This window comes from Arctopsyche grandis, chromosome 13 (genome assembly GCF_051622035.1).
Source record: "Arctopsyche grandis isolate Sample6627 chromosome 13, ASM5162203v2, whole genome shotgun sequence".
NCBI classification, from domain to species: Eukaryota; Metazoa; Arthropoda; class Insecta; order Trichoptera; family Hydropsychidae; genus Arctopsyche; species Arctopsyche grandis.
Window position 1 is genome coordinate 5,968,743 of NC_135367.1, and position 26,884 is coordinate 5,995,626.

At 34.6% G+C, this 26,884-nt stretch overlaps 2 protein-coding genes across 2 annotated transcripts in view; both read right to left on the bottom strand.

Annotated features, from left to right (window-relative positions):
- Atg17 (autophagy-related 17) overlaps nt 1–19,104 on the bottom strand; it is a 34,309-nt gene extending 15,205 nt beyond the window's left edge. The window contains exons 1-3 of the mRNA XM_077444591.1: nt 19,038–19,104; nt 18,709–18,895; nt 12,517–12,742 (exon numbers count right to left, since the gene is read on the bottom strand). The gene's annotated coding sequence lies outside the window, so the exon portion shown is untranslated. The remainder of the gene's footprint in view (nt 1–12,516; nt 12,743–18,708; nt 18,896–19,037) is intronic.
- The window catches only part of LOC143921341 (uncharacterized), a 658,293-nt gene that overhangs the window by 81,853 nt on the left and 549,556 nt on the right, over nt 1–26,884 (bottom strand). The window lies entirely within an intron of this gene.

The window sequence follows — 26,884 nt, forward strand, 5'->3', positions numbered from 1 at the left end:
ACAATATACATATGTAGAAGTTTGAAAATGGCGACTGTTCTTAAGTGGCTCATAAATGCAGCGAAAATTTGACAGACAAACGATTGGGCAATTTACTGTAATATATCGTTTGATAAAAATATCGCAGAAAAAACGCATCGAATGTGATCGTCATTAATCAGAGTATAATTTGCTCTATGTAAACTTTAATGGAAAAAAGAACAGGGCTCAAAATGGAAGGGATCGCATGGGAACAACGTTCCCTTTCGTGAAATCCAGAAAAATAGCGTTCCCTCGCGTGAAAAATCCAATATTTCCGTACCTTTTCATAAATTTTAAAGTCGTTCAGTCTTGCATGGCCCTCTGATAAAAAAACTTGAATTTAGCTAACGTATCAAATAAATCAATAATGATTAATTTGAGAAACTTCTGATTCATCACACAAAGATGTCCATCTATTATGAATACATATAAAAACTTTTGAAGATACTCTTCTTCGAACAGTGGCCTATTAATCTCATATTATGCACCAGGCTTTCCGAAAAATTCTAAAAAAAAAAAAAACAATTGAACAGATTGAATAAAGATAATATTTTATCGAGCGCTCCCGTTCGTGAAAATTTTCATTTCGAACCCTTGATAAGAACACACTCAAAAGTGTGGTACGAGGCGTGCTCGTGGTTTCCAGCTGTGATGGGTGTATCTTCAAACGTAGTCCACTAGTAATGCTATTGTATACCAGTAGAGGTCGCGTATCCCATATATGAAGGGTAATTGGATTATTAGTCACATTGCGATCGCCCAAAAGACAATTTTTGCCATGAAAATCGCGAATACGGAATATTTGGCACGCGAGTTCTCGTTAGTATGATGGACTTTTCAGCTGCCAGATGTTCCGTTATATAGATTTTATTGACTAATAATCACCGAACCATTTGAAGAAATATACCCCCCACAGCGGGCAGCCAAACACACGACGTGCCGTTCTTCCCTGTGTGATTTCGCCCCAACACTATTTGTGTTAACGAGCATTGTAGAAATCCATGTCAAATGGAAGTGGATGTTTTATTTGTGAAAATACCGTCATAAGAAAACTTTTCGTTGAAAGTGGGCACAAAAAAAATCGACTCAATATAAAGTGGTTACACTTAAAATCAAGTAGACAGTTTTATAGTCACCTACAGTGTTCTGAACAAATTGAATAAAATAAATGCATAAACAACACCATTAAAGACGAGTGTAACCATTTAGGTACAAAAATATACAAATAAAAATGGCGAATCATTTCGCATTTGCGTATTTTTCAGCGAATTGATTTTCTGCAAATTTAGAACTTGATATTGAGCTTGAACGACTTTCGTCAGGCTATCGATTATTTCGAATGTGAAGTTGGCCCGAATAATGTGCATCGTGCACTTTGAATTATTAAGTCAATGCAGAACGATGTTAGAATCGATATGTTTCGGTGTGGAAGCGCTTTTCGCGTATGGCACGCCACCAAGTAATGTGCAAAATACGAAAGGACAAGGGTGACGAAGATGTGACACGACATCATGACTCACCCGGGCGAAAAGCTATCGGATAGCAAAAAAAAGACTTGTGACGATTAAAACCAAACAAAACGACCGAAAATAAAACAACAGGAAAACCACACAAAGGAAAAAGGCGATCGAATCACAGCAGCAAGCCGAGGAAAATTCGGAAAAGATGATGAAACATTCGCGAAGATTTTCATTTCAGATATACACACGTATATCTGTATGTAGACGATGATCCCAAACGCAATCTGGAAACCGTGTAATTCAAGTGCTGATCCTCGACTGCGAGGAAGCATTGTTGTGATGAGAACGCCTTTGTCGTCTCGAGGGCTTCAAAGTCGAAATTCCAGAAAATTAAAATCTAAAAATAGTTACACGGAAATTGAGGTGCAATACAGGTGAAACTCGTGAATAATTCAACCACTCTTTTATACGATATTTTCCAAGAGAGTTTACATACACATCAACTTATTAAGCCCTACTAAAAGACTTTTCGGACAAATTATTGGCAAACGAGTTTATACATAACTATCCACCGTAGCGGTTACCCAGAGATCAACAATATATCCCTTGTCTATACAACATACATATATGTTCATATGTTAGTCGAAGTGTTCATTCCGGTTCATTCATGAACATACTAATTAATCAATACATATTGGTTTTTGTGCTAACAGTCGAAAGCTATCTTCAAATAGACAAGCGTATGAAGGTCTTAGTTGTCAAAACTTGTGAGCTATCAAAATAATGGAAACCAATGTTTAAGTGTTTAAAATAATGGAAACCACAAAGTTGCTACAATTCCCGTTTCAGCTAATTTTTAAAATATTGGAACCCAGGGTAAGCATACATATGTATGTACATACAAAGAGGATGAGACAAACTATTGAAAATCTTATGCCTGATAGTTTGTGCATAAACAAACTATGTCGGTTGTCAATTTGTTATTTTGTGTACAGTATAACTGGACAGATTGGTTCGTGTATGAACAAACTACTACATATGTTTCAAGTTTTTTTTCTAATACATCTACGAAGATTGCATTAGCCAGCAGCGTGGCTCGGTGGTTGCGTTGATACTAAGCACCGAAAGGTCACCGGGTAAGATTCCGAGAGCTGACCTCGATTTAAAAATTAATGATACTGAGTATAATCTTAAATTCTGCTGGTCAGAATAAGATATCTGTGACTTGGAAGTCACAAATTCCCAATTATCGTTTCGTTAATATTGGATTGTTACTTATCAAAGTTCGTCAATTTATCTAATTCAATTGTTGAAACGGTTCCTCCATCAAATTGGCAAAAACAATTCTACCCACTATGTCACCACTATTTGAATATGATTTCAAAAATGTATTATTTATAACATACATGTCTCGCTAATTCTTAAATATAGTATTAGTATTATGCTTATACGTCTGGTCACAGTGACGCATTAGAGTATTCTGTAATATCAATGGCAATACATGTAAATAAATAAATATTTTTTTTTACATTACCAGGAAGACGTAACAGATAGACCCCTATACGCCTGCCTAGAAAATTAATTACAAACATTGCAGCATTTTTATTACATAAATCTCCGTATTTCGAGAGGCGGAAGAACACGAAATTAACAATTAATTAATCCACAGACATCTATGAATTTAGACTTGTACATAAATTTTTACATATTGTACATAAATATTAGATATTTGTGACATAGCGGGTAGAATGATTTTTGCCAATTTTTATGGAGGAACCGTTTCAACGATGAAATCAGATAAATTGGCAAACTGATTGGAAACGATCGACTTGGAGTCACAAATATCAAAGTATATCGAACCCGGTAACCTGTCAGTGCTAAGCATACACGCAACCACCTAGACATACTGCTGGCTAAATAAATAAATAAATTTGTAAAAAAATTAACAAAAGAATCTTAGTAACAAATTCTAGAGATTTTTCTTTCCTAGTCTCTAAATAAGACAAAATGGCGTACTAGATAGAGATGTGACTTTTTATAGAATTTATATATGAAACTTATCATAGAATTTATTTTTAAATATTGATATACGAGTTTGTATTCCAAACAAATTAATTAAATTCAATAAAAACAACTAAAGTTATTATGATTTTTTAAATCAAAACAAAAACTTTTCAAAACGAAATTTGATCACTTTGTATAGGAATATGAAAATTTTTTTTACTGCAAAGTTAAATTTTCGATTAGCATATTGAATTGTAGAAGTCGAATAATTTGATTGATCGATTCCTTCGTTTTTTTTAGTTATAATTAAATTTATAACCGACTTCGAAGGAAAATCTTTCCAACAATAAATCAAATGAATAAATAATACATCAGATAATGGTTGCCATGCCTAAATAATTCAATACAACAAACGGAGTTGCGAAAAAGTGAAAAGAAGAAAAAAAATGATTCACCGCACTCGAGCAATAATATAATTGGATAGCACTCAAAATATAATACATACATACATATATAATTAGCGCACAATAATATTCTCATAATAAACAATGTATATTTAATAATAACACAATAGACACAAAGATTTATTACCTTTGAGAGTATCGCTCATTGGAATAATGTATCGAATGTTAGCATGACCCATATACTACAAGTAAATAAACACGCACACACACTTGACGTTCGCGTCAATGTAACGAAACGGAAAATATTTGAGAAGCAGCTGCATTTTTTGTACACACGTACATACATACATACAAATATAATATTGATCTTGTATAATATGTACAAACGATTTGTGAACGCGTATGCAAATATTAAACATGTACAACATACGTGCATATACCGCAAGTTGAACAACCCCACACCGCGAACAAATCGATGAAAATTCATCTAAGAATGTGGAAATCCCATGACGTCTGGGATTTTCAGTCAGACTAATAGCTCTCGATGGATCTAGTCCTTTTATTTTCCAAGTGTTTGAGGGTTAGTGGCCATTCCCGGTGTTAATCACCCAGCGAGTGCGGTGAACTCCCAAGTCTCGGTGCAAAATCTTCGCACTAAAATAATACTATCCAGCGTGTCGTGAGCACAAACAACTTTGCAAAATTGGCAAATTAGCAAACCCAAACCGAAAGTTTTTTCCGTATATCGCGTCCTCGGGGTGCAAAGGTCATTACTCAACAATGCCTAATTGTTTAGGGCAGCGTTTAAAATATTGGAATGAGTCAAAATGCACTCCAATTAACCTTATTTTAATCAGAAGTTTCTTTTGTTTTATATTCTACTAGTATTTTGTCCGTTGATGTTTCAATTTGTTTTTTGGAAAGGAATTGATACGCGATTTGCAATTGACGTTTTGAAGTTTATATTTTAACTAGTCATCGGATAGCGAGTGAGTAGCACTATCGAAAAAAGATCACAAAAAAAAATAGTTTCTACAAGAGCCGAACTGAGCTCTTATAAGTTATAATAAATGAATTATTATAAAATAATGTTATATCTTTTTGCGATTTCAATTCTTAAATATAATTCCAAAAGTTCCCGATTGCAACGAAAATAATAGCAAATATATCTTTTATGAACATCTACAACCACTGCTGGAGCAAGGCCTCTCCAACACATTTCCATATGCCTGTGTTTTGAGCAACTTTCAATGTGCAGACACAGAGTGGTACGCGGCACAGGTTTTTTTGAATAGTTTTGAAAATGCAAAAAAAAACGCTAGCTCGCCTAATTTATATAATCGCGACCCTTGACTGAACTGTTTTCGATATTCTACCTTTGTATTAACATATGTCTAACGGTGATGGATAATGGTGATTCACATATTTGAAGAAATAATAAGATGGTAGATTAAAATTTATATGAAGATACGCCCATCACAGTTGTAAAACACGAACACGTCCCATGCTGAACATTTCAGTACATATCCATCTCATACCACACATTTTTCTAATTTCATTCGTCCATCTCAGTTGTGGCCTTTTTTGCACTATCTCAGGCACTATTCGAGCAATTCTAGCTAACTTAAATACATTTGACAACAAGTAACCTTTCACTCAAAGGCGTTACGCGCACGGAATTTTACTAACGCGACAACTGGCTCACGGGCATTACCGAAAGTACCGATACTGGTGGTATCAGTATTTGACCGAAAACAAGCCTCTGAAACTACCGGTACTAAAAACTAAATAAATGCTTTTGAAAATCTGCAGACTGAATCAAAATAACTGTTGTGAGCCAGTTATGGCGTGAGTGAAATTTTGTGCGCGTAAGGGCGGTTTCAGACTAGCGTTTTATACGCGCGTATAATCTCGTTTTTTGAAGTGCATGTAGGCGCGTATAGGCGCGTCGTTTTCCATACGCGCAACTCGTACGAGCGTAGACGCGCTTATAAGATCGTATTATCCATGTTGATACTAAATCACCACTACCGATTGGAGCGAACACGCTGGAATAAGCCCGTGTACACGAGTCCGGTTTTTTGAAGAGAGAAATGTAGCGCGCGTGTAAGCGCGTATGCCGAAACGACGATATACGCGCAAAAAAATACGCTAGTCTGAAACCGCCCTAACGCCGTTGAGTGAAAGGTCCGTGAGCCAGTTGTTGCGGAACCTATGAAAATAGGTTCAAAACCATATTAATAATTCAATTTAACTAACTTTATCAGAGATAAGTTATCACCATTGTGTTTTGAAGGATAAAATGTATGGACATATATTAGAAAATTATCATATTTATAATTGTATTCGTCTTACAAAAAAATCCAATAAAGTTACCAATGAAGTTTATCAGAATATGAAAATTACAATAATATGTAATGACTCAATTTAGTCAGAATGTAGAGATATCACATTTGGGCTCCGAGTAAATATGCGATGTGTACATGAAAAAGTAGAAGGGGTTTATTAGTCATGTTGTGTGAAAATCAGGTTTCTAAATTAGGGGAGGTTTATCGAGGGCGCGTGTATGTACTTAATGATTTCGAGCGTGTGTGTGCGTGTTGTGTGGATGTGTGTGTATCTTTGACCCTAGGAAAAGCCCTAAATATGATCGGGTGAGTGAGTGTGCACGTGTCGCATACGTGTGTTAGATTGTGGGCGGTAGCGGGTGGTTCGTGTCAATAGAGCACTCCACAGATATTCAAACTGTAATATCCAATCACCCTTGGATACTTCTAATGCAGGAATTCTTATACATATGCATATACGTCGTAGATACAAAGCGATAGAAGTCTATTAGTGGTTTTTGGTTTGATTTGTATTTGTATACAATGCATTTGTACTATGGATATAATTGACGTAACAAGTACGAAGAATAGTTCTTTCGATGGTTATATTATAAAATATGAACGATTTAATGTATGACAGTGTCCAGACATTTTGAACAATTTTAGATTTATAATTCTGTAGATAACAACAGTCGAATCGATCTAGCATGAGCATTCACTCCCCACTCAACCCGCGATGGCCAATTACATTTCGTTTCAATTTCGCATTACATTTTGGTCAAGAAATACAGCATTGTAGGTGCGTATACCGGTCGGTAGAATTTGACTTTTATATTTTGTTAATTTTAAAATATATACATTAATAAAATTTTAATATAAAATACGTAAGTTGTTATTATTAATTTATTTATGGAATACGTTTATAATAATATGTAGGTATGTGACGAACGCGTCGACAAGTATGGAGATTTCAAAAAAACTTTTAGAATACCAGGTGTATAAGTTATGCATAGGGATGTGGCGTGACGACCGATCGTGTCGTGGAGATGTGACGAAGTGTGGGGAATGTGGAGCATCTGAGGTGAGCTCCTGATATTGAGCGAGTAGGAACGGGTGGCGTCAGCGTCAAATGCGCTACGCGGGAGCGTACACACAAACACATTCATTCATAATTTCGAACTGGTGAACGGCGCATTGATACGCGCGCGCGCCTATAAATTACCTTACTACATATTTATATATAAAATTTATTTTAATTCGTGTATCAATTCATTTCCGAAGGCACCCGTTGAAATCAACGGGCACAACACTAGTATTTATATTAATGGAAATTTATATTTTTAGACGGTAAAAGTCAACGTCATGTTATGGAGAGCAAAGCTCACGGTAATATTATTTAAGACCTTGTATTGAATTATATTTTAATAATATTACATATAAAGTTAAATAAGAAATAATTAAAAAAATAAATTATTCTACCTTCTTTTGTACGAATGCGACAGCATGCTAGGTTCTCGTAAGTCTCAAGCTAAATCGGATCAACTATATGATCTAGAAATTAGAAAAGGCCCGAAGAAAATTCACAGCTTGCAATGCTTTCGAAAATGACACATTTCACCGGATGATTCAAATTGCAATAAAATCTTATATTGATAAATTAAACGTCAATCATTAGCTATCGCTTAGCAATAAATTTTAATGCTTATGAGACAATGCTGAATCAGTTTTATATAATGATGATTTCAAAATGATATTATTGCTTGTCCAGATTTTAAAACGGACTGAATAAATTTTTAAAACCAGTTCAAATTCGGCAATTCATTTCATCCATTCATTGTGTAATGAATCACCAGTTTCAAGTGGAAATATGACGTATTCTCATTAAGTCATTAGTGTTTATACAGTTACCAAGCATCTTCGTAAATACCAAAGGTGTTGGTATCACATCTGAGTGTGTTCAATAAATGGATTGATTACTCGTTGGTATGATTTCCCCCAAAATACTGGCAGAATGTTTAAAACCATAATAAGATAAATGAGTCTTTCAAAGACGCAAACGATAAAAAGGATGATAGAGATCATTGGCTGCTAAGTGAATGTCCTTCTCAAGAAATGCTTTTTTGGCAAGTTCTTGAAAAAACTTTAACGATGGTCTTTTTGGGAAAATTCCATCCACATATATCCAAGTATGAAATGAAGAAAATGAGGTTAGAGCACTCTGAATAAGACTACATATTAGCTCTAAATCCCAGTCCTATGCGGACGGACAGTCGTTTAGTCGAGATGCACTTAATTTTAGAATTCCAGAATTCTACAGAGGTCGAATTAATTTAACGTTACTTGACTGATATAGGAAAAATGTATAATGTTATTGAACATTAACTTTGTTTACTTACCTAGTGACAGACGATTACGATATTATCGACAATTCAAAATTGGAATATTAACGATTTGGAAAACTACGTATAATTTGTGAATGCAACTGAACTAGTGAAAGAATAGTATACAAAAAAACGCATAAAATCGAAATTCAAGTGTCACCGCAAAACCATAGATAAGATTATCCACACAATCGACATTGTTTCGGATGAAAAAGGGGAGAGTTCGAAGTGGTATACATTCACTGTAGAAAATATTTCCCTTTCAAAAGTTGAAAAGTGACGATTTGTATGGCGACGCCAACGCTAGCGATTATTAGGATTTGTGACCAAAATATGACAGAAGTGTATAATTAAGACAATATATAAAAAAACCTAATCAAGAAATTACCAATTCTCTCCGTAAACTTTGATCACGAATATGGTAAAATGCTCTATCTGCCATAGCGAGGGGTGAAAAGGGAAAAAACGATCAGAACAGTGTGGACAAACGAGACAGCGTGGACGATAGACGTCACCACGAAGGAAGATGCAGTATTTTCAAACGGGTCTATTACGATCATTTTTCACCATGGTAATGGCGGACGTCATTTCCACTTTTATTGATGACCAAACCGAGCAAAATGGCACAGTTTGAAAACGATCGGATAAGAACCAAAACTTCATCACACGACAAAATCGTTTCCGAACCATAAAGAGGTTAGTAATTACTAAAAATCGGGGCTTTAGAATGGAAATTCGACAAAATTGATTTACCAATAGCGCAGTGTTTATATCTTTGTCTTTCCCTAATTAATAACCTAGAAGATATTAACAAGGGTTTAGAATTCCAATAAAAGTGGTGGATAAATGTGAGAATTGGAGGGCTATTCTTTCAAACAATTAATGTAAAAAAATCTCAAGTATGGATTAAAACTTCCCAAAATTTTTCTACAACGGTTTGACGGAAAGTTTTTCTCAAAGTTTTGACGGAACACCTTTAAAAAAACATTTGCATGTTTTCAAGTGATATTCATATGTATATAAAACAGACCTCGTACGTCACAGGGCCGCAAAATTTTTGCAAAAAGATGCCTTTTGGGCATCTATCTTTTGGGCTAAATATAACGGAGACGACGACGAATAAATACTTAAAAACCATTAGATAAAATATAAGTACACTTATTGGTAAGTTAAAAAAGTCAGAAATAAAGTATCAATATCCTTAATAACAAAAACGTGCGCCGCAGGCGAAGTTTTCCGAATATCCCTAACTACATTTCAAATTTTAACGTTTTCCCAAAATATGCAATCTTATAAATATTTTAACATGTTGATATTTGTAAGCACGAATCAGTTTGGAAAAGCCTGCGATAAAGAAATAACCATCTAATACTGGATAAAGGCCGCACGTTTCTATTAGTCTGTTTTGGGAAACATGTTCTTATTTCATACATCCATCTCCCTGGTGGCTTTCTTTGTATTGTTTTGCATTTTCTTGGGTACCATACGAGCACTTCTTTCATCAGTTCTCCGAGCTATGCTAATTGCAATTTTTCACTACATGGATCAACTAACCTTATCATACGTCAGATTCATATCAAAAATATTAAAAGATCTTTTTTAAAATTAAAAGTGATTTACGGCAGTTCATTACGTATACACAAATACCTGAATTTGATTAATGTTCAATATTTAAAATAATTATACTCAAGTCTAAATCCATAGTTGTCTCTGCGAATTAATTAATTAATTGTTAATTTCATGTTCTTCAGCCTCTCTAAATATAGCGATTTATGTAAAGAATTGTTTGTAATTAATTGTCTAGGAAGGCGCATAGGGGTCTACCTGTTAGGCCTATGGTCTAAAATCTATGTAAAATAAAAATATGCATGCAGCAGCATCGGAAAATTATGCTATAGATATAAATTCAGAAATTCCGGTGTAAGAAAATATTTATAAACTTTGACAAATGAATGACGGATTACACGACCCATATTCAATGCATTTTTTTAAACGCTACCTGCAAAGGTTTAAGAGTAGTATTCTTGTTTACTTTGTACATGCTCAAAATACAACGCCTGTCAGCATTTTTCAGGCCCATGGACTCGTTGGCAAAACGGTGATCGGCATTGGTCAGCAGTCAAAGATTTAAGAAGAATAATTTGTATGAAAAAAAAATTGGAAAAACGTTTTAAAATGTAATGGTCAATTTAAATGCCAAACCACAATCTAAAATACTCAGCAGTTAGGGATTTCCATCGGGAAATTATGGTTATAAAAGCAGAAATTCCGGTGTAAACCAGTGTTTATAAACATTGACGCGGATTACACGACCCATGTTCAAAGAATTTTTTTTTTCAATGCTACCTGGGAAAGGCTTAGCAGGTAGTATTCTTGTTTACTTTGTACATGCTCAAAATACAACGCCTGTCAGCATTTTTCAGGCCCATGAACTTGTTGGCAAAACTCCAATCGGCAATTGGTCAGCATTCAAAGGGTTAAGAAGAATAATGTGTATGAAAAACAACTTGGAAAAACGTTTTAAAACGTAGTCAATCTAAATGCCACGCCACAATCTAAAATACTCGCCAGTTAGGGTTTTCCATCGGGAAATTATGCTATTGTTAATTTATATTATATTCTGAATTTATAACTTATAAATAGTCACCGGACCCAGAAGGTGGCGCGTATTGTTCAAAGGTTGTATGTAAATGCATTGTTAAAGGTTTGACTAACCTTTTTTACAACAAGGATTTACAACAATTGATAGCCCTGTGACTATCCGGTGTCTACTTATAAATTCAGAAATTCCGGTGTAAGCCAGTGTTTATAAACATTGACAAGGACCCATGTTCAATGCTACCTGGAAAAGGCTTAGCGGGTAGTATTTTTCTTTACTTTGTACATGCTCAAAATACAACGCATATCGGCGTTTTTCCAGCCCATGGACTCAAAGGGTTAGAGGTCAAGGGTCAGCATTCAAAGGGTTAAACGTTCTTATACATTGTGTGTGAAAAATTTAAAATTCAAGAGTCATCGTCGCGTTTATTAATATTTCGCGACTCTTCTACCACACTCTTGACAATAAAAGTCTAAATTGAAGCACCACCGCATAACTGCAGATAAGATATCCAAACGATCGGATATTGTTTAGGATGAAAAGAGGGGCCAATTTGGACAGTTTTGGAATCGCAATCGGGACGGGCGCACGAGTGCGCATGCGCATGCGCGCTCACACGCACACCGACGCAACGCACGTGGCTCACACACACTCATCGAACGAGCACAGACACGATCAGCCCGTGTCGACAAGTGCGCCACAAACAAAACAATAGCGGGACGCCATAACACAGAGACATACAGAGACACTGCAAAAAAGCACATACATAGTACGAACAAAACGAAAATGGTAGCGAACGCGGAAGCGCGTACGCGGAAAACGCAGTGCGAGCGCTCGCGAGCACAGATTCGCGAACCCCTTCAACTTCCTAGATATATACGTACACACACACACACATGCATACACACAAACAGTCGATCGACGAGAAAAAATATGCGCCGAAATTGAAAACCGGAAACGCACTACATGACATCACCCGGTGCAGAATCTCAACAAAGACGAGTCGCAAACTCGGCCATGTCCCATTTGGCGGATGGTTCGATGCGCGTCGCGGATTTCGTCAGAACGTTCCGGTCCCATCCGAAGACTCTACTTTACCGACTCTACTTTGAAAGGTGAACGACTTTTTTTTTTGACATTAGCTCGGGTGTGCGGGAGGGGTGGGGCGCGCGACGGGCGGGGCATTTTGACGTTTGGTCCGCGGGGCTTTTGAATCGCTGCGAGGTGATGGCGATGAAGATGGTGAAGATGATGATGATGATGATGGTGGTCGGGGAGAAGTCGAAGTCGAAGTCGAAGTCGAAGTCGGTGTGTGCTTACTTGGTGTGTCGCGTGCGGAGTGCTGGCAAAGAATGGCGGCCACGTCCAGCCGCGTCGAGCGACGGCCGCCAGCTGTTGTGGCCCTTTGTTGTGCGCCCGAGAGACGAGAGACGCGACAGTGGCGCGCTCTGGTGCCCACTCTGCCAACTACCCCTGTTCGCTGTTTGCGCTCACTCTCCGTTCTGTCTCTTTTCGGCGGCACTCTCCTCTCTCTTCATTGTTTGCTCTTTGAAATTCAATCATGATACAATGCATATTCGAAGGTGTTTGATTTGTATCAGTGTGTTGATGTGTAGTCTGTTGACAAATATTGGGGACGCGTTTGAATATATCTCAATCCCACCAATCAGAAGTCGATAGAAAATATGTAAAACAATGGCCATAATCTCCATTAGAGATAAAGAGGAGTGATTTTTTCAATTAAATTCAAATATATAACCGAATGTGTGAATAAAACATGACTTACTTTATATAAACAAATGAATTACAGAAACAAAAACAAAGGATTTTTTCCGAACGAGTTTTTGCATATTACATAGTTGGAGAGTTTTTTCAATCGTATTGCTTTTTTTTGTGTTCTGGCCGGGAGATCTTTTTAGTGACAGTTATTTTGATGAAGGGTCTATTTTAAAGTTTAAGGTTTTTTTTAAACTGATGTATTATTTATTTAACCCTATTTTATTTGTTCTTTTGTTTCTGTATTATAAATTGTAATACAGAAACAAAAGAACAAATAAAATATTATAATTATCATTAAAGCCGCCATATTGGATAGTTCGTTATTCGAGTTCGCGTTTATCTTCAGAGATGAAATAAGAAGAAATAGTGGCATTAATCGAGCTCAATGATTAGCTCGGGGTGAGTGATCTTTTCATTTCTTTTTGTTTTTCAAAATCAACTTATTATTTATGTACTACCCAAATGTTTGCACCGGGCTGCTAGTATATTATAAAAAAGTCAGATTACCTAAAAACAATCTGCTTTAGATTGTGTTTAGGTAATATTAGTGTTTAGTTAATATTATGTATAAGATGTATAATGATCATTTATAAGAATTGTAAATAGGTTTTTGAGCTATTTTTCCTATTATGCTGTACATTAACATTAGAATAATATACTATAATTACTAACAAAAATTAAATAAAATAGAAAATAATCAGTAGTATCTACTTATTATTAAAATATTATGAAAAGTACTGGAGTTATCAATTAATTTGTGAAAATATCAATAGAGATCTTATTTTTTAATTAATTAATTTAATTTACAAAGGGAAAAAATAGTTCTTTCCCCAAAATTCTAACGCCTTTTTGCGTTTTTCGTATACATCATTTAGTTTTTAATAATATTACATTGTTCTTTTGTGGCGACAAACTCCGATGCGACTATATAAACTGTATTACGTACATAAATTAATAAATACGCAGAACTCAAAAAATGAGAGTTTTTACCTCACATTACCTATAAAAGTTTAATTTTATTTTTAACTAGGTAAACAATATACAAAAATTATAAATTTACACTTCATAGATACATATGTATATACCACATATGTAAAAATCCTATAACACAGGTTTTTCAAAATGAGACTTGTCGAACAACTTTTGGCAAATGAAATAACCTAAAATTAAAAGAAATTTCGTGAATAAATTTAATCGAGTCTTTTCAACCATAAACTGATGTCTTATCTTTTGCTTTTCTCCAAATTGCAAAAGATAAAGATAACAATTTCACTACAAAGCTTATCTCAGGCTCCAGACCCCTTTTAAATTGAGAAATATACAATGCATCCTGACGGCGGAGGAGGTGGGGGGGAATTAGTTTTTTTTCCGCATTTAATATACTATGCCTTATATTAATCTGTATTTAAACAAAAAGCTTATTTCGTCACGCTGATTGTTCGACAGTTGCTGTCACAAACACTGACATCGAATGCGCATGCGCTGACGTATCATTATATTTGTGATTTTGTTTTTGCAATTCTCTTTAACGTCACCATACTAGGTTGATATTTTCACACTTGATTGACAACTCCAGTACTTTATTTATTTATTTATTTATTTATTTTAAACAGACCATTGTGTCATAACAGGAATTCCTAAAGCGCCACAATGGTCAAAAAATATAGCACGAAAAAGAAAAAAAAACAAAATAACAATTAAACATAAACATAAATACATTCATACATAAACATAAAAAATAGCATTTAATAATAACAGATAAAGTAAAAATATCAAATAAAATATAGCATAAGGAATGCCTTGCACCTACAGCCAGTTTCAATAAATATGTAAGAAACAACTACAAATACAAAACATCCCTGTAAGGCCCAAATGGAAGAGAGTTAATCAAAATTTCACTCATAAATCACAATCAATCATGAAAACAATGATGAGCGCAGACTACCAGATAAATGGGTTAGAGTAATTTCCGACAATTTCCGCATGATATATAATATACTAGCTGAACCCGGCATGCGTTGCGATGCCACAATAACGCGTTCAATTCCCGTTCACATACATTCAATTTTATATATAGGTATAGATATATTTGTTGACGTAGGTCATCCGCTGTGTGTTTGCGGTACAGCCCTGAATGGTCAGTACATTCGAGTGCGACGTAGGCGTGGCGCGATTATTGTCATACTCGCGGCGTGATGCGTTGAAGGTGGGATAGCTTTACTTTCGCGTCAGTAAAATTCCAATTACTAATCTTATTATTAAGAGGTTTTTTCCCGTTTTTTTCACAGTAATCTTCCCGGACATGCATACAACAAATGCTGAAAGTTCCATCGTAATCGTTTCAGTGGTTTAGGAGCCTATACGAGACACACACAGACATTCATTTTTATATATATATATATGTACATATATATATATATAGAATATAGAAGATAGATAGAAGACTAGCGGCTCATACTAGGTAGTTCGTTGTTCACCGATCCAACAGTATTCAAATATATGATATCCACATTGGAAATTATAACAAATTTTATCTTACATCTCACATATCTATTGGTAATGTGAGTCAATTGTCAATTTTCTGATAATGTTCTCGTACATTGTACATATTGTTAATAAACGAATAAGTCCTAATGTTTATTTATATTTATATAGACACCGGAATATTTATACAGTCGAATGTCAATCATATCCCGCATTTCAGTAAAAGTATATTTTAACAATATTTGGCACGTAAATGATTAATTTTCATTAAAAATTTGCGATGACCTTATTGATTACACGCGAGAACGTTTGGTTGCCGCAAGTTTACGTAACGCTAAACTTGCGGGCCGCGGCCCGCACTTTGACAGTTTTCATTAAAAATGCAAATACATAAACATATATTTTTTGTTTTAATTTTGCGAACCATTTCAATACACATTTTTTACCACGCCGTTCGTATTGTAAAAATGTAGACATTGACGTCATTGCAGATGTAGATATATGTATTATATATAAAGATCGTGACCAAATCGACTGATGGATTTTTTTTATTTATTTTCGCAATGACTAGCGAGATCATTAAGAGATTCATTCAAAAATAGAATCGTGCCAAAATCGAATGCCGAAATCTTCACGAGTAGACTAGTTGGCGCTGATTTTTCAGGTATGGCGAGCGTTGTGCAATGCGTCGGACGTTTTCATCAGTGAAAATGATTTTTTTACAATTTATTTGATAGTCCCTGACAGACATGACATGTGAACATTAAACATATGTTCGCCAAACGTGTTCTGGTCGCAGTGCAAATAGCCAGGCAGTCTGCAACACACGGTCATTTTTCACAATAAACAATAAAGGTGATGCAATCAGTAATCACTATACTGTGTTTTAATTATTGAAAATTATTGTTCACGCCTTTGAAAGTTTCCTCGGCGTGAAGCCGTATACATTCGATTGCTTATTTATTTCATAAAACGACGACGATGATGATAATTTTCTTTTGTTACCGAACGAAACTTGTAAACACTTACTAATTCAAAAGAGCGGATATGAATCCGCGTGTTTACAATTCGAATTAGTATAGCGGAAAACGGAGAAAATTCAGCACACATTTAGAGGAATGATATCATAACTTTTATATAAGTGGGTAATAAAAGTAAACAATGTATGTATGTACGACGATTCGATACGTATTACATAAAATCATTTAGTTACATGTTGTACCTATGTACATATATACATTACAGATAATGACTTGATTGAGAAGGTCATTGAGCCCACACTTTCAGAGACGAATCGTATTATCTATATAAATAAATATTATATAATATATACTACATTAATAATAATTTTTCATATAAATCTAAAGTAAATATATTTCTTAAATAACTAGATATAAATAAAACGAATAACTTTTCATTTCCAATTAATTATTTTTAATAATTTTAACTGTTCTTATAATAATCATATATGTACATATATAATATCGCTATTTTGCCTGACTGTGTGTCTGTCTGTCTATCTGTCTGAGATAACGCTCGCCGTACTATAATAGTCGTTTCCATTTGACATAAATATGTATGTCACAGCTAAACCAATGCCAAAACGTACATACATATGTACGAATATAATACAAAAGAAAAAAAACTTCTATATATGTGTACTATTTTCTAGCAATGTATCCTTTTAGCAGAGAATTTACCGCCATCTATTGAAAATTTATTTCATTAATTCATTTTTCTATCGGTGTTTTATATTGTTTATATGTAGGTAGTTTTTACCATTTTTTTTTCATATTAAACAATTAAATATAAATATTAAATTAAATATATTTAAAAGGTATTTGAAAAAAATTCGACTGCGTGGGAATGGAACGCATGACCGACGACACAGTTCTTTTAATTTTTTTAAATTTAATAACTTAATATGCCAACACCCATGCGATGATACATTCATATGTCATCGGGTACAACACTAGTGATTTTTATAATATCTCTATTATGTCCGTGTGCGTTTGTGTAAGATAACGCTCGCCGTACCATGATAGTCGTTTCGATTTGACATATGTAAGTCACAGTTAAAACACTAGCAACAAAACGTACGAATATAATGCGAACATAATAACAGATCAACAAAAAACTTCTAAATATACTATTTGCTACCAATGTTTCTTCTAGGCAAATTAGTCTCTGAGCATTTAGCGCCATCTATTGAAAATTTATTTAATTAATTTTCCTTTTGGTGTTTTATATTATTTATATGTACATACATAGGTAGGTAAGTAGTTTTTAACTTTTTTTTTCCTACTAAACAATTTAATATAAATAATAAATCTAATATATAATTTCTAAAGAGACTTTGTAACTACATTTATGTAAGTATGTAATGTTGGTTGGTAACATCGAAAACAAAACAAAGTTTCTATGACGACGATTCGATATATACATATTTTTCGATTAAAATAAATTTAATAAAAAAAAAATGAATATTTACTATTAGATTCGCCATGTTTAAGCTGTTTATATTACAAATACTGAACGAAGCTGGATAAAAAAACTAGTTAAATATACTTATAAGGTATTTGAAAAAAATAGCACAGATAATAACACAGAACTGACACATTTATTTTTTAATTAATAGATTAATATGAAATAACCCATGCGTTGATATTCCATCGGGCACAACACTAGTGTGTGTGTGTATAATAATTAGTCGCCGGAGCCTGAGGGGCCGTCTATTGTTCAAAGGTTGTAAATGCATTGTTAAAGGTTTGCCGAACAATGGATAGCACTGTAACTATCCTACCTCTAATAATAATTAAAGGGCGGATAGAGAGCGTGCTGTTTCCAGGAATCACGGCGTTTTGGGTCTATTCACAAAGCTAGAGTGAAAAAAAAAAGGTTCGGCGAACCTTTAACAAAGGTTCACCATAAAAATGAACAATGCACAACGAACAATAAACAAAGAACGGCACGCTTCCGGTCCTACCTCTAATAATAATATTAAAAAATAATTATTCTCAATTGACGATTAGTTTAAATGCAAAATTTTCACGTGAAGCGTTCCACTTTATACCTGCTTTCGCTTTACACCATTAACGACCGTCGAGAGCTAAAGTAATTCCCAAAGCTTTGAATCCAGGTAAAAACCTAGCCGTATATACGCTGGTAATTAAACGCTTTCGTGTGTACTTTGAAAGGAGATAATTTTAGCAGGTAAAAACTTTTTTTTTTTATTCTTTGAACACTTACACAGTTTCGAGTTGGGTGGGTGGGCGGGTGGATGAGATCGTTCGCTCATTTCAAATGAGTTTTCGAGTGAATTTACGATTCGGCTCGCTCGTTTGGCAATCTCTGGCCCAATAACGGACGAATTTGAAGATCGGAAAATGCGCATCGCACACCTAAGCCCCAAACAGTGGAATGAGGTCGAAGTTTTCTGGAAATAAACACAATTCAATCACAGACACGAAGATGTGCGTTCTTTGGGCCGGCCGGTATAGGTCAGTTTAGAAAAATTGACCTTGTCGAATTCACTTTTTTTTTGTTTTTTTAATTTAAATGTGATACTTTTTAGGTACTTTATTCCTTTGTCGATGGTTTTGTGTTTTTTTTTCCACAATTGCCGATATTTTAGCACGCGACGCGTTTGTTTGGCGGTCGTGTTGTTGCCAAATAAAAGCTGTTGCGACGCAACATTATACACGTGTAACGTTGATTTGCGTCGTTTTGTAGCATCAATTAAATCTGCATATAAACTTGTGCGAATTTGAAAGGAAATGTGCAATAAATTCCCCTTTGAAATTGAGGTTAGATTCGACTTTTGACGACAGTTCGACTCGACAGTACGTTGAACTTACATATATCAATTGCCGAGTATTTGTTCAGATTCTATTTTAGTATAACGACCGCTATCAACATCGGATGAATTATATTTTTTTGATCCCATATTCATTGCAGAAAATCTTTTTTCTTTATAATTTTCTGACCTTTTGTGAATTGAAGGTTTTGTTTCCATATCTGAATAGTTGTTTTGTATTGAAATCGAGTCCGTATTTGAATTTTAATGGTCCAGTTTATTATAATTAGCAACGATTGGTGTTGGAAGGATGCTTTTCTAATAACAATAAACCGCTCCATTAGTGTTAAAAGCAAGAGAGCAAAATAGCATGGTTTTTCCAAGAAATTGACAATAGTGAACCATTTTTGTGCAAAAAGCATCCGCCTAAGATTGACAATGGGTAGAGATCGGCGGGCAAGCTTTTACCTTTTTACATACCTCTTTTTATTTTTTAGTTTTTTTTCAGCACATAAAATAGTTGACTATTGTCAATTACTATTGTCCTACAAAGCAAGAGAGCAAAAGAGAGGTTTGACAATAGAGAACCATTTTTTGTCGTTACAATCATCCTGGCCGCCGAAGTCTGCTCATTGCCAAAGATCGGCGACCAGGATTCTTTTCAGAACATAAAATGGTTCACTATTGTCAAACCTCTTTTTTTGCTTGATTAATTGATAAATTAATTAATAAGTGTAATTATTTATCATTATTACTATTTATTATTATTATTATTTATATATTTATGTTTTATACTTTATTTTTTTATTATTATTTAATACTATTGTATTTAGTATCTATATATTATTTATATGGACAATGGGGATTGCACTATTCTTCCTATCGCCTGGAATAAAAAAGTTCTACTAATATTATTTTGTGGCTAAGTCTGGCAATGAGACCTGATTAGGGATTGCAATTTACGGGTAAACGGTAAATAATTTCTCCCGTTGCCGGTTTTCCGCTTTATGTCGGTAATTGAAAAAGAAAACAAACGTGTATGTGGTTACTTTTCTTAAAAACGTTAAGCTAGATTGAGCCGTAAATAATTAAAATAAATTTCAGGTAAATAATGCCTTATAAAGTCCATTCCTAATAATTAATAATCATAATTGAAACAACCGTTTGATTGCATTTATTACGACTTGGTTGTTCTGTGTTGCCACTCTTTAACGTGCGTTATTAAATCCACCCTTATGTGATTACTAATCACCGGACCCTGAGAGGGCCGTGTATTGTTCAAATATTGTAAATGCATTGTTAAAGGTTTGCCGAACCTTTTTTACAAATGATTTACAATAATGGAACAAAATGGTTTACTATTGTCAATTACTATTGTCAACCATTTTTTTTTGCTCTCCTGCTTTCTCGGACAATAGAGAGGTTTATTGCTATTTTATGGCAGCATCCTGGCCGCCTAAATATAATATTACCTCGCATCTGCATATTACAATCAGTTATCAAACTGATTTTATATTTTGTGAAAGTAAGAACCGATAACACCGTGCTTTTTCCAGTAATCGGGGCGGTTTAGCCCTATTTACAAAGCTAGAGTCCAAAAAAAAATGGTTCGGTGAACCTTTAACAATGCATTTACAACAATTGAACAATACGCGGCACCCTCTGGGTCCACCAGTACAAAACTTCAAGACCTACATATAAAAAAAAAGAGAAATATGTTGTGGTTACTGCATGGCATACCTCCTATTCATCCCACTCAAAATTGTAATAATTTTGGACATTTAATACTGAAAATAAAGAAATTCCAGACTACCCAATCTACAATACGCCATTTGCATCGATTTTTAATGCAATATTATGCCTGTATATGTACTTATTTCGCGATAGAATAATTTCCGGTAGTTACCGGTACATTTTCCAATTTACCGATGGAAAAATTTTGGCGATTTACTTATAAATCGGTAAACCGGTAATGCAATCCCTAGACCTGATGATGTTAAATTCTTAACGGCGGAATCTTGCAACGTTTTTTTGCTATTTATAATTTTTTACAGTTGCACTGTCGAGTCTATCTATACCTTTACCTGCTTTTCGAGGAAAAAACGGTAGATTTTATTCGCAACAAAGATAGTATAGCTCAATACTTATGCATAATTATATTCCGATGGGTTACTAGGTTATTATAAATGATGCGTATTTTATGTAAAATTGTTTCAACGCAATTGAAAATAATGTTGTAGAATTGTAGATAGTTGTTAAACTTTCTTTTCATTGACTTGAATAATAACTGTTGTTAGCTGTGGTACAATTTTATTTTTAACGATTTGCCAAGTGATTTGCGATACTTATTGTTTACTTTCTAATGGTAAAACGAGTTTTCTTTATTTCAATACGGTTTCGTTTTAGCAATTTACCATAGACGTGTGCGTATTATCTGCGAAGTCCTGTTTATTCTTTGTTAGCGAAATTTCACATGGGCAAAAATTTTTGCATGAAATCGCCTTTGACAGGGTTGTAAATCTTGTTTGTAGCTACAAAAGTGTACCCGTCCTGTTGTTTTTGTTGCCTCTCTTTTTTTTCGAACAAACTAGCATTTATCTGCCCGAATCAATACGCTAAAAGCTTTTCAATCCTGTCCTTTTGTTGTCAAATCCTTATTCACACACAACTCTCGCTATTCTTTTTGTAATATTCTAACTTCCTAGGATAGTTTCGGCACATTCATCTAAACATCCATTGTTTGTGCTAGTTTTTCTTTCGATTGGCAAGTCAATATAATTTGAACTTAGGTAGAAGTCAAAAGATTATAAAGATTTACTTCTTCGTATATTATGTCTATGTGTGTACGTTTAATTAATATTTGTAGAAGCAATTTTAGTTCGACTTTCTTTTTCACAATACTTACAGAACTAAATATTTATTTATGATTACCTTTCTAACAGATGAGCGTATGTATTTGTCTCTTAAAGAACATTCATTGCCTACTGTATTTTTATTTTAAATAGCGGCTTTATTATCATATCCATTGGTTAATTTTAAGATAAAACTTAAGCTTCAGTAATACAAAGTAATTATTAAAGAGCGGACCCAGAGCGCGCTGTTCATTGTTCACATGTTGTAAATGCATTGTTAAAGGTTTGTCGAACCTTTTTTACAAAGCATTTACAATAATGGAACAATAGACGGCGCGCTTCCGGTCCTACCTCTAGTAATTATCATTGTTATGTCTAGTCTTTGGAGGTGGAACTTCCATTTCTCAAGAAGAAGGATTAACTATTGTTTTACAAAGCTAGAGAGCAAAAAAAAGATTGACAATAGTGAAGTCTTTTTTTGGGCAAAAGCATCATGACTAGAGTACGGATCCAAAACGCGCCGCTCATTGTTCAATTGTTGTAAATGCTTTGTAAAAAAGGTTCGGCAAACCTTGCATTTACAACATATGAACAATGAACGGCACGCTGGTTATCCGCCTTTCCTTATACATAATATGAATGTGACATCAGTCTTCGACTTTTATTAGTTTGTTTAGTTGTTGCTTCATCGTGTGGACGATATCTCCCATTGGAGATACCGTCCTTTATATAGGATTTAATTATTATTTATCAAAGACTGTTTCTTTTAAATATTTTCATTGATTTCTCCTTTAGCACACCATATGTTCAAGGATGTGGGCGGCTCGCAAGATGCTTCCTATAACTAAAGAGCGGACCCAGAGCACGCTGTTCATTGTTCACATGTTGTAAATGCATTGTTAAAGGTTTGCCGAACCTTTTTTACAAAGCATTTACAATAATGGAACAATAGACGGCGCGCTTCCGGTCCTACCTCTACCTATAACCGATGTTAAGTTTCGCTGCTACTTCCTTGATGGCTGCGGTATTAAGATACTTGTGTATCTCAGTATTTTTTGGGAACCACGGGGCTCGAGCTATTGTTCGCAAGGTTTTGTTCTGGAACCATTGTAGGATTTCAATGTTGGAACTGCTAGCGGAGCCCCAGAGTTGTATTCCGTAGGTTCATATCGGTTTAATGTATAATACTATTCAACCTCACATCCTATGTATAATACTATTCAACCTCACGTATTGTCTAATCTTAGGTATTTGATCATTTTTAAACACTATTGATGTTTTCTCTTAAATTTATATCTTATTATTTATTACACTCAGTGCCGGTTTTAGGGAGGGGGTGGACATCGGGGGCATCGACGGCGCCAAATAAGTTAGGGCTCCGATCAACGCACCAAAGGCGCTTTAAAATAAAAAATAAAATGATACCGTGCAATTATATTCCTACAAAAATTATCTTAGATTCGAACAGTTAGACGAATTATCAAAGATGAGGGTTTTTTGTTTTTTGTAAACAATCCACTGGAAAGAGCCGATTTTCAAATTTAGCTCACCGTGAAATCAATATCTGATATTATTAGCAATGAACTAATCAATTTAAAAGCCTTTCAAATAAAGTTCAACGTAAAATTAATCCACTCATTGTATTAAATTTGATAAAACAGCAAGAATTGTATCCAAACATTTGGGTTGCTATGCTTTTGCTGACACTGCCTGAAACTGTAGCAAGGTTCCAAGCCCAGAAAAAGGAGGATGGTAATTCATTTTTTATAATTTTTGTAATTTTATACAGGTTTTTTAATTTCAAATTGACCCCTTTTCAATGTCAATATAAGGGTGTAAAAAATTACACTGATTACACTTCTAATATCTTAATTGTTTCGACTGTTATGTGATTTGTCCCACAGCCTGTTTGTATAATATGTTTCACGTATTATCTAATCTTAATATTTTCATTTTTATTTGACACTATTGATGTTTTCTCTTATTATTTATGAGACTTTCAATATATTTATTGCTTCCAGACTCTACAACCACATATTCTATTCAACTCTATCTACTTAACTTTTTATCTACTCTAATTTATGCGAGTTCGTAATACGGTTGTTATTTAAGACGATACAGTTAATGACCCGTTGAAACCCAAAGTATTGTTTTTAATAATCTTTATTGCTGCAGCTGCATTAATCTCACGACCCGTGTAACCCTCAAATATTATTATCACTCTTTATCCGTATGGTAAATTATGCGTATCTACTCAATTATGTCTCGATAACTCTCAAGGGTTATACATAAATCAAATTCTAAAACTGTCTTACACACGGATGCTGCTTTGTATCTTAATTACTTTGCTGTTTATCCAAAATGCTGTGATTGCCTTTTTTTTTAATCTTTTTGTATAAATACTCATGTCAATTCTATTGAACCTCACTTGTGATTATTTGATTAAACTGCCATACTATGTAGTAACTTGTAACTGTAACTAGTAATTTGTGCTATAATTCGAGGCTTGTATCATGTATCTGAAAACATGTCTGCATATATGTATGTATCTCGTTTACACAAACTGCTTCTTTGGGAATTATTATATAAACTGTGTATTATGTATATAATTTTTACCATCTCCTACTCTTCCCCGTAACACCACTAACCACATTATAACTAAAACGTTTGTTTCATAAGCAATTCTTGACATTCTACTACTTGCTAGTTTTTTGCAACGATTGAACATTGTAATGACAAATCGTTGCATATATGTATTGACTTCTTACGATACAGCAATAGTCGTATATGTGTAATTCCAAAAGAATTTGTAGATTTAATCAACATAAATTTCCCAACTAAATCGTACCTTTTGTATTTTCCCATTGGCGGATTAAAAATAACTATTGCAGAACTTATTTTCCAAGAATTATCATGACTTATGTAGCTTATCGACCGCCAAACGACAAAATAGTTTTTTTCTACTAAGAAAAAATTCTAAAGCAGACTTAAAAAAATCAATTTCAATACGGCTTACTGTTTAAAATCATATCTACATAAAACCATCTGTAGAAAGATCAAGAATGTAATAAACCTTTCCTAGAATGGACACGAAATAAAGATTAAACTAAAATAAATGTCAGTGAGTGACAAAATTTAAAATTACACATAATATTTCAACATCATCATCATATATGTATATAATATCGCTATTCTGTGTGTCTGTCTGAGATAACGTTCGACGTACTATTATATAATAGTCGTTTCGATTCGACATACATATGTATGTACGTCACAGCTAAAACACATCCAACAAAACGTATATACTAATACAATAACAAAAGAAAAAAACTTCTCTATATACTGATCGCTCCCAATGTTTCCGCTTGGCAGGAAATTTACCGCCATCTATTAAAAAGAGTACTGCACTCCTATGTTTGGTCGGTGTTGCTGTACGGATGCGAAACGTGGACACTGTTAGTGGCATCCATGAACAGGATAGAGTCCTTTGAAATGTGGTGTTACCGGAGAATGCTAAAGATCTCGTGGAAGGAGCATGTAAGAAACGGAACAGTCTTCCAACTTCTTCATAAAAAGATAGAGCTTCTTGACACGGTGAAGCGCCGTAAGATGGAATACTTTGGCCAAATTATTCGCGGCCCCAAATATCGCCTTCTACAAACAATCATAGAAGGGAAAATATAAGGCAAACAGTAGCTTGGGAGAAAGAAGCTCTCTTGGCTCCGGAACATCAGGTCATGGATGGGACTCGGTCTCGAAAAGCTATTTTGACTTGCCCATGATAGGGAAGAATTCGCACGGGCCATAAACGATGTCTGCCCATGGTAGTCGCCTACGTCTGAATACGGATTCGGCATTAGAAGAAGAAGAAGATTAAAAATTAGTTAAATTAATTAATACATTTTTTATTGGTGTTTTATATCGTTTATATGTAGGTAGTTTTTACTTATACATCCTGAAGTTTTCATCGGGTATATCACTATATTACAGGTGTGTTACCAAGAGTTGGCGCGTTCTCATACTGATGAAGCTTTTTTTTTGTGCTCTCTAGCTTAGTAGTTTGCCCTGTTTCCTGTAAAATAAATTCAAAACGCCCTGTTTCCTGGAAAAAGCACGCTTCCGGTCCTATAGTCATATCACAATATTGCGATGTCATATGTCTAACTTTATTTGATGTAATTCCTGTATCAATTCCTTTTCCGAAACCACACGTTGAAATATCAACGGGCACAACACTATGTTTTATAATACGTATAATATTATATATACGTGTTCCTTAAATCGCCTGCACCGTCATTGATAAAAATGCGCCGCGACTTTTACAACATTAATCGCGCCACTCAAGCGTGACTATATAATGACCGGCATCTTATTTACACAATCATTATCAAATTGTCAGTGATACAATACACGTGTGTGACGTTTTGCACAAACGTGTACTTACATATATATGTACATGTGTAATATACATATATATGATTTTTAAAATTACGCACCGTTGCGCAGTGTCAATGTTATTCATGTACCTATGTTTGTATATACACACGAGTGTCACGCAGACACCGCGCGATGCGTACAAGGTCGACCAGCACGTGTTATATCTCCTATTATTCAATGTTAATGTAACAGTGTCGACAAATCGGTAGCTGAGGTCGCTGCCGATTCGACATCCTCTCCATGATCGTGTTGGCACGCTTAATCTCCCAATGGAGGGGCGCGAGTCTCCGGAAAAGCGCATTGTCCGCTGCACGCGCGCGCGCTTCCGGAAAATGAGGCG